Here is a 15,555-nt window from a genome sequence, read left to right as displayed (position 1 = left end):
TTTCTGTCTCGTTGATCTGCCTAATGTTGACAGTGGGGTGTTAAAGTCTCCCATTATTATTGTGTGGGAGTCTAAGTCTCCTTGTAGGTCACTCAGGACTCGCTTTATGAATCTGGGTGCCCCTGTATTGGGTGCATATATATTTAGGATAGTTAGCTCTTCTTGTCGAATTGATCCCTTTACCATAAGAATCAATATCGTGAAAATGGCCACACTGCCCAAGGTAATTTATAGATTCAATGCCATCCCCATCAAGCTACCAATGACATTCTTCACAGAATTGGAAAAAACTACTTTAAAGTTCATATGGAACCAAAAAAGAGCCCACATCGCCAAGTCAATCCTAAGCCAAAAGAACAAAGCTGGAGACATCACGCTACCTGACTTCAAACTATACTACAAGGCTACAGTAACCAAAACAGCATGGTACTGGTACCAAAACAGAGATATAGATCAATGGAACAGAACAGAGCCCTCAGAAATAATGCCACATATCTACAACTATCTGATCTTTGACAAACCTGAGAAAAACAAACAATGGGGAAAGGATTCCCTATTTAATAAATGGTGCTGGGAAAACTGGCTAGCCATATGTAGAAAGCTGAAACTGGATCCCTTCCTTACACCTTATACAAAAATTAATTTAAGATAGATTAAAGACTTAAATGTTAGATGTAAAACCATAAAAACCCTAGAAGAAAACCTAGACATTACCATTCAGGACATAGGCATGGGCAAGGACTTCATGTCGAAAACACCAAAAGCAATGGCAACAAAAGCCAAAATTGACAAATGGGATCTAATTAAACTAAAGAGCTTCTGCACAGCAAAAGAAACTACCATTAGAGTGAACAGGCAACCTACAAAATGGGAGAAAATTTTTGCAACCTACTCATCTGACAAAGGGCTGATATCCAGAATCTACAATGAACTCAAACAAATTTACAAGAAAAAAACAACCCCATCAAAAAGTGGGTGAAGGACATGAACAGACACTTCTCAAAAGAAGGCATTTATGCAGCCAAAAAACACATGAAAAAATGCTCACCATCACTGGCCATCAGAGAAATGCAAATCAAAACCACAGTGAGATACCATCTAATACCAGTTAGAATGGCGATCATTAAAAAGTCAGGAAACAACAGGTGCTGGAGAGGATGTGGAGAAATAGGAACACTTTTACACTGTTGGTGGGACTGTAAACTAGTTCAACCCTTGTGGAAGTCAGTGTGGTGATTCCTCAGGGATCTAGAACTAGAAATACCATTTGACCCCGCCATCCCATTACTGGGTTTATACCCAAACGACTATAAATCATGCTGCTATAAAGACACATGCACATGTATGTTTATTGTGGCGCTATTCACAATAGCAAAGACTTGGAACCAACCCAAATGTCCAACAATGATAGACTGGATTAAGAAAATGTGGCACATATACACCATGGAATACTATGCAGCCATAAAAAACGATGAGTTCATGTCCTTTGTAGGGACATGGATGAAATTGGAAATCATCATTCTCAGTAAACTATTGCAAGAACAAAAAACCAAACACTGCATATTCTCACTCATAGGTGGGAATTGAACAATGAGAACACATGGACAGAGGAAGGGGAACGTCACACTCTGGGGACTGTTGTGGGGTGGGGGGAGGGGGGAGGGATAGCATTAGGAGATATACCTAATGCTAAATGACGAGTTAATGGGTGCAGCACACCAGCATGGCACATCTATACATACATAACTAACCTGCACATTGTGCATATGTACCCTAAAACTTAATGTATAATAATAATAAAATACAATAAAAATAAAAATAAATAAAAAAAGAAACAAATTTAATGTCACAAATCATCATAGAGTAATTATTACCTATGTATCTTTCATAAGCAACATCCTCTTTTATGCTAGTTCTGTCCACTTTTGCACAAATAGTCAAATTGCTTTTTTCTTTTTAAAACTAGTTTCCATCCTAAACTAAATACATAATACAAGTGACAAAATAAATGAGTCATATAGGCCCCAAAATGTTACTACAACAATGTACAATTTATTTGGAGTCCCCAATATGATTAGAAGGCTTAATGGATTACGAAATGAAACAATGAGTCTCCTTGGAGAATCAGTACAAAATTGGGAGCATTACCCCTTTTGAAAGGGATAATTAAAATACTTCTGTATAGATACAAAGAGGTATAAGGGAGACTTCTAGAACTTTTAGAACTCTGAAGACAACAAACTTTCCTGTCTAGTACAAAGCTCTAGTACGTCTTAAACAATTTCTTAAACATTTCTAAAGCAGATTTTTTTCCCTTCACCATTTCTATTTATGGTGTATTCCTCAAGAGCACAGCTAATAGGAAATAGTTACTTCATTCTTCAACCAGTTCCAACAAGGAAACGCCTATTTTGTAATGTCCCTGAAAATGTTTGCAGCCCAAATCCTTTCTTTCTTATCCTGTCCTGGTAAAAATTCAGAATAAAAAGGTATTTGGGGGTGGCTTGGAGCTAGAACATGCTACAGGAAAGTTTCGTGTGACTTAGAACAGGTACTCAATCAGGGAGAGGTAGTCTGGAATCAGTAGGAAGACCTGGGTGTTGCAGGGAAGTAGCTTTTACTGATACAGTAAACATTGTATTGGAACTCACCTCAACATAGTTTCAATGTTCCCTATTTCTGAATGCTTGATGACTAAAGAGAAGACTGTAAAAATCTCCAAGGCTGGCGTTCATTTGTAGAAGCCTAAGCCATTGTACTCTGTGACGCAGCTGCCAGAAAGAAACACCAAAATAAGGAAGTGTGCTCTTTCTACAGGAGAAAAACATTCATGTTGGGAGATGTGCAAGCAAAGGGAAAGAAATTCTAGACAGCAAGTTCTGAGAGCAACTAAAGGCATCTGAGAAATAGTGTCATCTAGAGAACAGAAAAATACGACACGAAAGCAGTAAGTAGAACTGTAAACCAATAAATATCAAGACAGTGAATACATTGTGGGGTAGGCCCCAAGGAAATGCTGTTCAGTAGGGATAATAAACAATCTATAGCTACATAAACAATATGGTGAAATATCACATACATGGAGCAGAAGTCATACAAAAAGTATTCGTACATGTGATTCTTTTTAGATAAAGAACTAGCTGGATGAAAATAATTTATACTAAAGATATTAGAACAGTAGTTACTCTTGGAAACAAGTAGCATCAGGAAAGGGACACAAGGGAATCCTCTAGAACACTGGTGACATTCTATTCCTTGAGCTGAGGGACAATTATACAAGCAGTTACATTTGTGATAGTTTATCGATCTATATATCTATGATCTGAAGACTTTTCCTAGATAAAATTATTTGAAAGAATGTTATATTGAGCATATTAGTTATATATTTTTGGTTTGTGTTACAATTACTTTCAAGATTTTGTGTTTTGTTTGGTTTTGTTTTGCTTTTGTGGTTGCAGTGCATTCTCCAAGCAAACATATTATTTAAAAATACAGACAAATTAATCAATATTTTATTCCTGATTTCTCACTTTTGTGTCATACTTGGAAGTTGTTTCCATCAAAGGTCATTATACACGAAATAAAAGGCTCCTATGTATTTTTCTAAGAAACTATAGAGCTTTTTCCTCTTTTGTTGTTTACACCTCCGATCCATCTGGAGGTTATTTTTGTAAGGAGTGAAGTATGTTTTATTGTCTTACTGGGATTGTATTCCCTATTCATTTAACATGTAAAATCCGCTTTTCAAATTTAACAATGATCAGCACTTAAGATAGATTTTCTTGTCAATATAGAGATTTCCTTGTCAACATCATCTATTGCAGACACAGGTGAGACACAGTATGTATAGTATGATTCCATATTGCAACACCCAGTTGATTATTAGAAACATATTCTGCAATATACCTGAAATGTTAGCACAGAGTATCTCCAGGTTGTAGGTTGGCAGTAGAATCCATATACTTATCTTTATTTTCTGTTTTTCTCTATTTTCTAAATTATTTGTTTATGATTTAAGCATATAATCTTTTGTTTTTAAAAAAGCACTTTTCTCCCCTTCTTCCAAACACAAATTGACCTCCTGTTCCTCTGATAAAAAATATGAGGGTTTTTTTTTGTTTTTGTTTTTTTTTACTGTGGCCTTTAGAAAGTATTCTTTCTTAACTAGTCATAGAATACCTCTTCATCCACGTTGAATTTTTCACATTGACCTGAATGCCCCATGACCTTCCATGTCTCCATAAGCTTCTACGCCTTTTTTCTGAATGCTTCTCTTTTTTTTTCCTATGTGAAGATTTTCCAGAGTTCTATAAACACTTATTTGCTCTTTTTTATATACCCAAATTGTAACTTTAGACCACACATTAAGTTAAATCATATAATTTTTTTCCTATACATGACTATCTCTTCCAGTAAAGTTAATTCCTGAGGCCAGGGCCTTCTATAATTTTCTTTTGTATCCCCATCACTGTTCAAGGGATGCAAATGACCAAAGTTTGTTACATGAATGAATTACATCAAGACACCGGTAATTTTGATCTGATGTCTACAGTTTGAACCATGATGATGAGAAACAGGAGGTTAGTACCCAAATGACATCAAATAATAAATAAGAATCTTTAAATTTTACTTAGCAGAGCTGGAGAGTCAAATTTATAATTATGACTGATATTTTTAGCCCCCTCTAATTTTAGAGTACAAAGAAAATACTAAACCATGAGGGAACAGATGACAGCATTTATTATTAATTAACTAACTCACGTATTCAACAAATATAAAGTGAACATCTGACAGATTTTTTAATATGAAAAACTTAAAATACTTGTCCTCAATGTCTCATAATTTTCTAGATGTTCAGAAAATTGTAATTAGCCTGTAAAAATTTTTGATCAAAATGTACTGTTTAACAATTGGATGACTAAAAGAAACAAATATCAAGAACAGCCTGAGTTAGCTCACATGTTCCTATATTTTATCAAATAACTTTATGTCATGAACTTGTCATCAAACAAGGACAGCGTATGAAATGAATTATATCCTTTTACTCAGTTCCTGTTTATGTTCTAAAAGAACATGAATATATTCTTTTTTCACACCATTGTATCCCCATATCTATCAGAATTCCTGCTTCCTAGAAGTATTTGATAAACACTTGTTAAATAAATGAAGAGTGAATGAATGAACCATACTCTCCTCTTCAGTTTTAGTATTTAAATGCAAATTCTGAAACTCTGTTCAAATTGATAGTGAACAATTACCAGAGAAGGGATGCAGGAGATATAGAAAAAAATAGTACATTAGAAAATAAATAGAAATGAATGCTCATTACATATATTAAGTATACAGTGCAACTCTGGAAAGTAGTTAACTCTTTACTGGGCTCTATAATGTTGTTTTATATATGAGTTTAACTCATGGGTAAATTTGTCCTAATGTGAGATACATTTTAAACATGAAATACCATAATGACAAAGTTTGAATAAATTATTCTTACAAAGATTTTTGCTCTTTAATAGCCTGAAAGAATATCACAAAAGATTTGTGAGACATATTTTCTTTTCACCTTCAGCTGAAGTATGTGGGTTGGGATAAATGGGGTAGTGTGTTTATGAGAATTTGAAAATTACACAGAACGTAATTGACTTCTCAAGATCAACTCTTTAAAATCTCTTACATACACACAAGCAGAGAAACACACCTTTTATTTTTATGTAAATGAATTTAAAACAAATTATCATTTATGAAATTACATGGATTAAATGTTTGACTCACCAAAAATGTTCTTCAAAGGGAAAAGTCTACCTCAAAAGAATGTCTGTGTCAGAAAAGCAGCTTGTTTATCGACTTTAATGCGTTGTAATGATGTTTTACTTTTGTATCCAGTATACACTATTACCAGAATTAATATTAAATAATTATATTTTAATTTTAGCTCTTACAAAATAAAAACTGTTAAAATCTTACTTGTAAGTAGAGTATTCTACTGGCTAATATAAGTTTCCTATTTAGTGTTTTATTACAATGCATTATGTATGCATTCATATTTAATTTATTTGTTTAAGCCTATGACCAATATAGCCTAATATATTCACTACTTGCCTAGAAACTCAATGTATCTTGGCGATTGCAGACAAGCACACTTGTATCAGACCTTCAGCTGGCCTGATAAATGGTCCAGTGTTTTTTTTCAAATCAGCTGGGACAAGTCAGGTGACAAATGATTTCCATTAGCTTCAGCAGAATGGAAACAAAACAGATCAATACAAATGATTGGAAGCAAGTTTAGATCATAAATTTCCTTTTGCCCGTGTACATCATTTTAATATAGAAGCTTTTTCTTTTCATAGCAGAGAAAAAAGTCATTAGAGAATTAAAAATTCTTGTTACAGCAAACTGTCTCTGATTTAAGGTGAGACCATTTTAATGCACTATTAGTTTTATCCAATGGTACATAACGATATTATTTTTAAATATGGCAAACAATAAAAATGTTAATGAGCAACGTTCCAGAAAATTAATTTTACGTGTAAGGTGTGTACCAACCATAAAATGCTGAAGTCTACAAAGTAAGCTTTTTGTGTCTATTTTAATTTAGGACCTTCATTGTTTGAATATTTTTCTTTAGTTCTATTTCTTAACCATTTTTTAATGATTAGTTTTTGATCGGCAAAGTATCTTCACTTCCTTGCTTCATGTTCTAAAGATGTGGTACTCCCTTTATGTATTATGTTTCAACGGTAGCAAGTTATAGAAAAAGAAGGATAGGGAAAGAAAGAAGAAGAAGAGGATAAAAAAAATCAAGCCACAGAAAGCAAATTAGGGTTATTTACCTTTTTCCTAAGTTATTCCGGTGTATATAGATTCTTATATAGTCATGGAGGAATTTGTAAAGACCCATAGAAACATACCCAGTGATTTCCAAGGAAGTCCTGGCAGTTAATAGAATTATTTACTTATATGATTTTGTGGACCTATAAAGGCTGAGCATAAAACTATCAGTCATGCTACATGTACCAAGAGCATCCACTCTGAACAAGTTCTGCTACACCCAAGGAAAATGTATGATGTAAGTGCCATTCACTGCACCCATGGGGGTCCTCTCGCTGCTGTAATAAGCAGACAGCTTTTACCTCAGTATAGAAATGGTAGTTCAAATTCATCACCACTACCTGAGAGAGAGAGAGAGGCTGGGATACATGGGGCACTCTCCAGCTGACTACTGTTGCTGCATGAACAAGCGCAAGGGGACAGTAAGTATCTCAGCTTCTATAGCCTTTCTAACAAGTCAGTTAACCTTTCTCAGGATTATAATTTATAATTTAAATTTATAATTAAATTTATAATTTATATCACAAGCATACAGCAAGAGAAGAAGATTCAAGATGAAAATAGAAAGAGAAACAATAAAACAAACTTGCTTTTATGACCCAAATAACTTGAAGGAGTTTCGGCTTTGTTTGGACAGTAGGGGAAGTGTACATGGGTGTGAGATTAGGACAGGGATACATTTATCCCCTCAAGAGCAGATTTTAAAGTTTCCAAAGTCACCCAACTTGTCTTAGTAGCATGGAATAATTTTTCTAGACTCGTAATTTGGTTCATAGAGAGTGCTCTAGTCCTGTATGAAAACCCGTGTTTCAAGCCTGACTCCATTCTTTATTCTCAGTAAGATCCCTAAAAATCATTTAAATAGTTCCTCATCAGACTACTATTTGAAAATCAAGCAAAATAATATCCCCTCTGTCTAGATCCTAATGCCTATCAGCATCTGGTTTTCAAACTGCCCTAATGAGTCCAAAGTGTGTATGAGTAGAGTACAGTGTTAAAGAGCGTGGAGTCTCCAGTCACATTGCTTGAATTCAAATCCAGACTTTGCAAGTTACTAGCTTTGTGATTTTTGGCAAGTTTTTTAACCTCTGTGTGACTCAGTTTCTTCAACTGTGAAAGATGGGTAACAATCATTCCTACCTAATAGGATTGTGGTGAGGATTAAGGAAGTTAATAGAGTAAAGCGCTCCTAATAGCACCTAAATCATGTCTTCCTATCTGTTTTAGCTATTATTATTACTACTACTAATAGTATTATTATTATTATCATTATTATTGGTGTGTGTTCAAGAATGTCAAAAACAATTTGAAACAGGAGCTGAAGACTTGGAAGAAGGTAATAGAGGATTAGGAGTCTTATAAAAAAGAAAAAAAGAAAAACAAAAAACCAGCAAACAACAACAAAAAAAGCTTTTGCCTTCCAGGCACTCACTGAATTTTGTGACATATTGGAGAACTTTAGTTTGGTTCTCCTGGGAATCCAGCCATTATGTAAAATATCTGAATGCCAAGAGGCTGCTATGATGAAGAGGACTTGTGTAGCCTCGTTGGTCACCAGATTAAGCTGAATTCCTTGGTGAACCCTAGCATTAATGGCCGTGAGAATGAGCCATATTAGATGCATATTTAACTCCAAATATCAGATGACTGGCCCAGCTGACAACGACTACAACCAGGTGAGACACTTCAAGCTGCCCAGCTAAAGCCTTCTTGAATTCCAAACATGTAACATCATGAGCAAAATAAAAGGGTTCATTGTTTGATGGTGTTACGTTTTGAGGATTTTTATCATGCAGTAATAGCAACCAGAACAGCATCAGTTCTGTTCTCTGCTCCTACCTTCTTCCAAGAACCCAACTTTTTAGTCTTTTAGTTTTCCTGCCTCCTACCTACCTTTGTGGCCCTCCAGCTCAGCTCTTTGCCTGGAATCATAGTCCATTACCTTGTAATAAGCATTTGCATGTTCCATGAAGAAATGTAACTAGCTATTAGCTCATCTTTCCAAGATATATGACTCTGGAATCTTGGTCTCTCATATTATTCCTGTATTACTTTTGTATTGCCTTGAAATAACTTTTGTTTTGTTCTGCTTTGTTTTAAATGTTATTTGGCTTTTCCACTTGTAGAAACATTGGACTACAGCAAGCTATTCTTTCTTAGTCAGAAGCAAAGTTATTATTGCCTTAATAATGAAGATTGGATTCTAAAATCATTATTGACTCAATTCCTTAATTGTATGCAAGGAACTAGAACTTGAGTCATATTAAAATTCAAAAGATTTTATAACCATAAATTATTCAGAAGTCTTCTACTTCTTAAACCTAGTGTACTTCAATAACATTCCTTCTGAACACAACCCATCTTCTTCAAAATTTCTTACTCTAAAACTAACAACAAGCCATTCATCACCATCAAGACATCCTCTGAGTCTTCTTTTACTTGGAGTCAGCTGATGTTCTTTAGAAAGAGAACACTTACTTTCCTGTGGAGCCAGCATTCCATGAGTGACCACCCAAAAGACTCCCTTGCCAGAATTCTTAATTCATCAGCTCTTTTCTGTAAATCCTCAGCCTGGATTCAGTCACATATTTCCATTTGCTCTTCCAAATGGAATTTACAATTAATTGGAGAAATGCAACAACACGTGAATTGGTGCTAATGCAAACTTACAGTTCTAGGAGCCTGTGCTGACAGAAGTGGACCTTTAGTACCCTGCCAGTTTTTGAGTATTATATATTCTATATAATGCTGGAGGTTCTAGATAGTGAAGTAAGTCAGGAGAAAAAAAGAGATATACATATTTAAAAGGAATAAATAAAATTTCACTTTTGTAAAATAATATGATTGTGCATAAAATCCATAAAAAGAAGTGCATAAAAAGAACACTTATGTAATTTTCAAATTTGTATAACTTTTTATAAGGTAATGAGCAAGAGTAAACAAACAGACATATATTGTATGTCTATTGCAATAATTAACAATTAACAATTACATATTAAAATGCAATTTAAATGTTATTAAAATATAAGAGATCTACAAATAAATCAAACAAATATAACAAACAACCTATTTGGACAAACTATAAAATATCACTAGAGAAATTTAAAAATATCTGAATTAATAAAGTATTATGTTATCATCAGGATTATAAGATTCATTTGTAACAATGACAATTTTACCCATATTGATTACAGTTCAAAATTATAACAGATCTGTAAATCCTAGCCAAGCTTATTTAATTTCCTTTTGAACATTGAAAGGATAGAATTTGTCAAGGTTTCCTTGAAGAATAACAATGTGGCATGACTTGTTCTACAGATACAATTTTGTAATATAAAGTTACAATATTTAGTATACATACAATCATTTTAGTAAATGGTAATGAGAAAATTAGATAGGCTTATTTGGAAAAAAAAAGACTCACATGTGAGTCATGTCAATATAGAATAAAATACAAAAAGCAAAATACTAAACGATCCAAAAGTTAATATAGATAAATATATTCATAACTTCAAGGTATATAAACATTTTCCTTTTTTTGTTTCTAAAGTACAAATTCAGTTTATTCATCTGTTTATGACACAGTACACAGGAGGCAAAGTGTTTCACATCATAGACTTCACTTCCAACTGCTTGGAATGTACATTTCTTTGGCTTACAGGAGAGACTAGACAGGAAAGCCAGGCTATGCTTACGCAACTAAAATGAGGTTGGGGGCAATGCTAGTGTCATCTTCACAGGGACGGCCACAGGGACTGTTAGTCGCAAGCTGGTTTTCTAGACCTCTTAACTGGAAGCGTGGGGAGCACCGTTTCTGGAAGCTCAAGCTATGTTGGGCTTCAGTCATCTCCACCACACGGGTACAGCAGTGCTTTCTGGGTAGTCGTTCTTAGTGTCTTGCTGGATGTAATAGTACGGGGACATGCCATACTTTCTCTTGAATTCAGACCTAATTTTCAACATGTACACTTCACTGCAGGAGATGATGATTCTGATCAGGACCTTATCTTGAGTCCCCTTGCCCTTCATGGAGTAGTACAGCCAATCAGCAAAATACAGGGGCTTGTTCTGAATGCACTGGACCAGGTTCAGGAAAGCATTTTCCAGGTCTCCTTTAACCTCTTTCCTGATGCTCTCTCTTGATGGGCTGTAGCTCTTGTACCTATCAAATACTTTCTGGAGGTGGGACATGCTCTGCTCGGTCATCATGCTGATCCACTTGGGAACATCAGTTCTTTTCCTCTTCACTCCAGCATCACAGAAATCCCGGGCATCTTGGTCAATCAGTTCATAATCAATGACAGAGCCATCCTCTGGTCTTCTAACATTTGCCAGGGCAAACATCAGCTTGCAGAAGTCACCATATGTGTCCGAAATAATGTCCTTCTCCAGATCAGTTTTGTACATTTCTTTGTAGACTCTGTTAATTTCCTGGAGCTCCTGGTTGGTTGTTGAGCAGATGACCTCAACGAGGGAGTCCTCCTCAGTTCCCAGCCCCTTCATGGAAGCTTTTAGCTCAGAAGCATCATACTGAGCAGGTGTCTTCAATAGGCCCAAAATGACTGTCTCCAGGTGGCCAGTAAGGCTGACTTCAGTGCTGATGCAAATTCCTTTGTGGTCCTTCTCTGCTAGGCAAAGGCAACATCCTCTCTCCGAGCATTCCTGCTGTTGGTCAAAATGTTGACAATGGTGAACGTACCCACACCTTTTGTCCTGATGGTCCTTTCAATGTTCAAAGCATCCCCCTCAGCATCAAAGTTGGTGTAGGCTTTGACTGGCCCATATGCACCTGAGGGTGTAGAGTGATCACCCTCCAAGCTGAGCTTGCACAGGATTTCGTAAGTAGTATACATTTTGAAGGAAGCTGGGCCAGGCGCTGAGAGATGAGAGCGTCCCCAGATGCTGAGCCAAAAATTTTCAACAGAACACAAAAAGCACTGATCATTAAGTTTATTTTTTATTTTTATTTTTATTATGTTTTTATTTTTATTATTACTATTATTATTATTTTCTTTAAGATAGACTTTCACTCTTGTTGCCCAGGCTGGAGTGGAATGGCATGATCTCAGCTCACTGCAACCTCTGCCTCCCAGGTTCAAGTGATTCTCCTGCCTCAGCCTCCTGAGTAGCTGGGACTACAGATGCCGGCCACCACGCCCAGCTAATTTTTTGTATTTCTAGTAGAGATGGAGTTTCACCATGTTGGCCAGGCTGGTCTCGAACTCCTGACCTCAGTGGTCCACCCACCTCGGCCTCCCAAAGTGCTGGATGACAGGCGTGAGCCACTGCACCTGGCCTCATCATAAATTTTAAATGTAAGCTTTTGTCATAAAGATTTGATCACAAAAAAGTTAAAGTCTGAAACCATATTTGAAAATTCTAAATAAAAGACACATAATCAGAAAACCTAAAGAATTACAAATCAATTAGAAAAATATAAACAAACAAAAAAGGGTAAAAAATGTGAATAAAGAGGAAATTGGCATGTACAGTAAAACAATTGAAAACAAGTTGTTCAATTTCATTAGTCATCAAGGAAAAGAATATTAAAGTTTCAATAAATTGCACCCAAAAAAGAAGATAAAATTAAATTCCCGGTGTTTGTATGAACATACAAAAACTCATACTATTTCTTTTAGGGGATATAAATCCATGCTATCGCTTTGGAAAACAGTGTGATATTATCTAGTAATTTAAAAATATGAAAAACGCAACTATTTCCTCATAGGTATATAGACAACAGGAATGTATTTATATATGAACTCAGAAACGTGTAAGAATATTCACAGCATTCATCATAAAAGCCCTAAACTGGAAACTATCCAAATGTCCATTAACAGGAAAACTGGTGTATAAATTGTGGATATATTCATCAACTGAAATGCTTTACAACAATCACAGGAAAATGGAACTATAACTACACACACTACTTTCAACTGATCTCACAAGTATAACATTGAGCAAGAGAATTCAGACCCACATTTATGTATAATGTATTATTCCATTTATATAATGCTCAAAAATAGGCAAAACTGAATGATTCCATTGAGTTATCATTCTTTAGGCAGTAATACTACAAAGAAAGTGAATGGTTATTACCTTTACATTGAGGATAGTGATTGCCTTTAGAAGAAATGGACCAGTTTGTGATTTGAATGGGTGTGCAGGGTGCTCATATTATTTCACATCTTGACCTTGAAAGTGGTTATAGGGGTGTTAACTATATAATAACTTTTTAGCTGCATGCTTAGATTTTATGCAGTTTTCTCTATGTGTTTTTAATTCAGTGTAAGAAATGATTAGAAATACTGTCAACATCTCATGTCTTTTATATTTTTCATCTTTTTCTTCATCAATCTCTGCCAATTATAATTTTATTTAAAAATATGATGAGTAAATATAATTAGAGGAGTAGGAAGAAGAATGGAAACTACTAAAGTGATACTGTGGAAATTCTTCATGGTAAGAAAAATTTTATGACAAACACTCACTGCTGCTTCAGTTAAGGGAGGTCATGTTTAACCAGACTTCTGAAATTATTTGAAAATATTACACCTATAATAGATGATGGAAATTCAATGATGTAGTACTCCTGTATTTTTCTTCAGGCAAAAAGCCATGTTACACATGAGAAATTAATGACTAAGGTAACAATTTATTGAATAAGAGGTTAGAAATAGTGCTGGATAGAAAACTGACAGCAGCATTCCTTTTACTCACAGGCTAAAGCCATAAAATCCCTCCTCTAGTGTGTTTTTCTGGAATATTCTAACCACGAGATAAGCCATCCTCTAGGTACTGCTGAGACCTTAAGGACTGAAGGAGTCAAGGAAGTCAGGATTCCTTTAATCCTCTACCTTCAAGGGCCACCCCATTTAAAAGTTGTGCTGACCTTTCTTCTTTCTCTCCTTTCTCGCCTCTCCTCTTCTTCCTTATCTTCTCATTCATCCCCTTTTCTTAACCATTCATATGTTTTTTCACCTTCCTGTAAGGGACAGGAAGTGTGGAGCTTTCCAGCCAGAGAAAAGTAAGACTTGCCAGGTGTTTAGCAATTCTGCTCCTGTAATCTCAAGATATTGCAAGTAAAGATTTTGAAAGTAGAATCATCTATCCTATTTTTGAAATTCAAAGACTCAGATATAATTTGAATATGAAGATTAAAAATTCAGTAAAATTTTATTCATTGTTATATGCAATAATGGTCATTTTCTTAGGGAAAGTAAGGGAGATATGCCACTTTCTATTTAAGCACTTTGCTTTAATATACATTAGGAAAAATCATTATATTTGGCAATCATCAAAGTAATTTCGACAAACACACTTTTAAAAAAAACACTATAGAAACTGGCTTTTCCAGCATTGTACAGTTTGCTGAACTATAATAATCACCACAGGTCAGTTCATTACCAAGTCCCCATCTTCTCTTTGCTTTCAAGACTGGTTTCTAGAATCTATTTGTTAGGTTACACACACACAAACACACACACACGCACAGACACACACGTTTTCACACACACGTGTAATGTGGCTTTTTGCCTGGAGAAAAATACATACAAGAGTACTACATCACTGAATTTCTGCTATCTATTATAGATGTAATGTTTTCAAATAATTTCAGAAGCCTAATTAAACAGGACCTCCCTTAACTGAACATACTGTATATGTTCACAAACATAACAGTAGTCCTCCTTATCTATGGATTACATGCTTCAAGATTTAGTTCAGTGGACAGCACTAAACTCTGTTTTTTTTCCTACATGCATGGAAACCTGTGTATATTTTTCATATACATAAATATCTACAATAAAAAGTTTAATGTATAAATTAGGCACAGTAAGAGGTTAACAACAATAATTAATGAAACAGAATAATTATAGCAATTTACCATAAGCAAAAGTTATATGAATGTGATCTCTTTCTCTCTCAAAATGTCTTATTATACTTACTCACCTATTTTTAGGCTGTGGTTGACTGTGGGTAACTAAAACCAAGGGAAGTGAAATCACAAATAAGGGGGGAATACTGCACTGTGAAAACTCTCTTATGAGAAATGTCATAAATATTATATAATTTTCTCATATTTCAGATTGAAAATATGGACAATCTTTTTAAATTAATTAATTTAATTTGTAGAGATGAAGTCTCACTATGTTGCCCAGGCTGGTCTTGAACTCCTGGGCTCAAGTCATCCTCACACCTTGGGATTACAGGTGTGAGCCACTGCACCTGGCCAGATAATAGCAACAAACTTAATCATACCATAGCTGGCTTTCTCTGCACATTTTGAATGAAACCATCTTTGAAACATTGAAATGTTTTGCTCATATATGATTTGCTTTTCTAGTGCCTTAATGCTAGATTTGACTAATTTATATTAGGAAATTAATTAGATTCATAAATAGAAATTATCTTTGCTAATAATAATTGGAAGTAAGAACTTTTACCCCAGTGAACATAAGTATCTAAATTTCAAAATTAATCAGAGGTTTCCTGCAGATATATCATGTATGGAGAATAAGGGGATGTCATTTCTAGGAGTATTTCCTAACATCCAAGGCTGAATTTGTTGCCTTTGCTCTGTACACCATTTATCACACTTTATTATTAATGTCTATTTTATTTTCACTTCCCCTCCAGGTCAGCACTCTTCAATAGAATATTCTGTGAAGATAGAACGGATCTGTATCTGTGCTGTCCAACAGGTTAGCTACTGGCCACATGTGGTTA

General features: G+C 34.9%; 1 long non-coding RNA gene and 1 pseudogene across 1 annotated transcript in view; both read right to left on the bottom strand.

Moving 5' to 3' along the window:
• Window positions 1-15,555, bottom strand: part of LOC134807173 (uncharacterized) — a 127,381-nt gene that overhangs the window by 29,888 nt on the left and 81,938 nt on the right. The gene's annotated exons all lie outside the window — the stretch shown is intronic.
• On the bottom strand, window positions 10,356-14,363 carry LOC100613389 (annexin A2-like; annotated as a pseudogene).

Source organism: Pan troglodytes, chromosome 8, assembly GCF_028858775.2.
Source record: "Pan troglodytes isolate AG18354 chromosome 8, NHGRI_mPanTro3-v2.0_pri, whole genome shotgun sequence".
Classification (NCBI taxonomy): Eukaryota; Metazoa; Chordata; class Mammalia; order Primates; family Hominidae; genus Pan; species Pan troglodytes.
The sequence above is the reverse complement of the archived record's forward strand: the minus strand, read 5'-3'. Positions and strand labels throughout refer to the sequence as shown.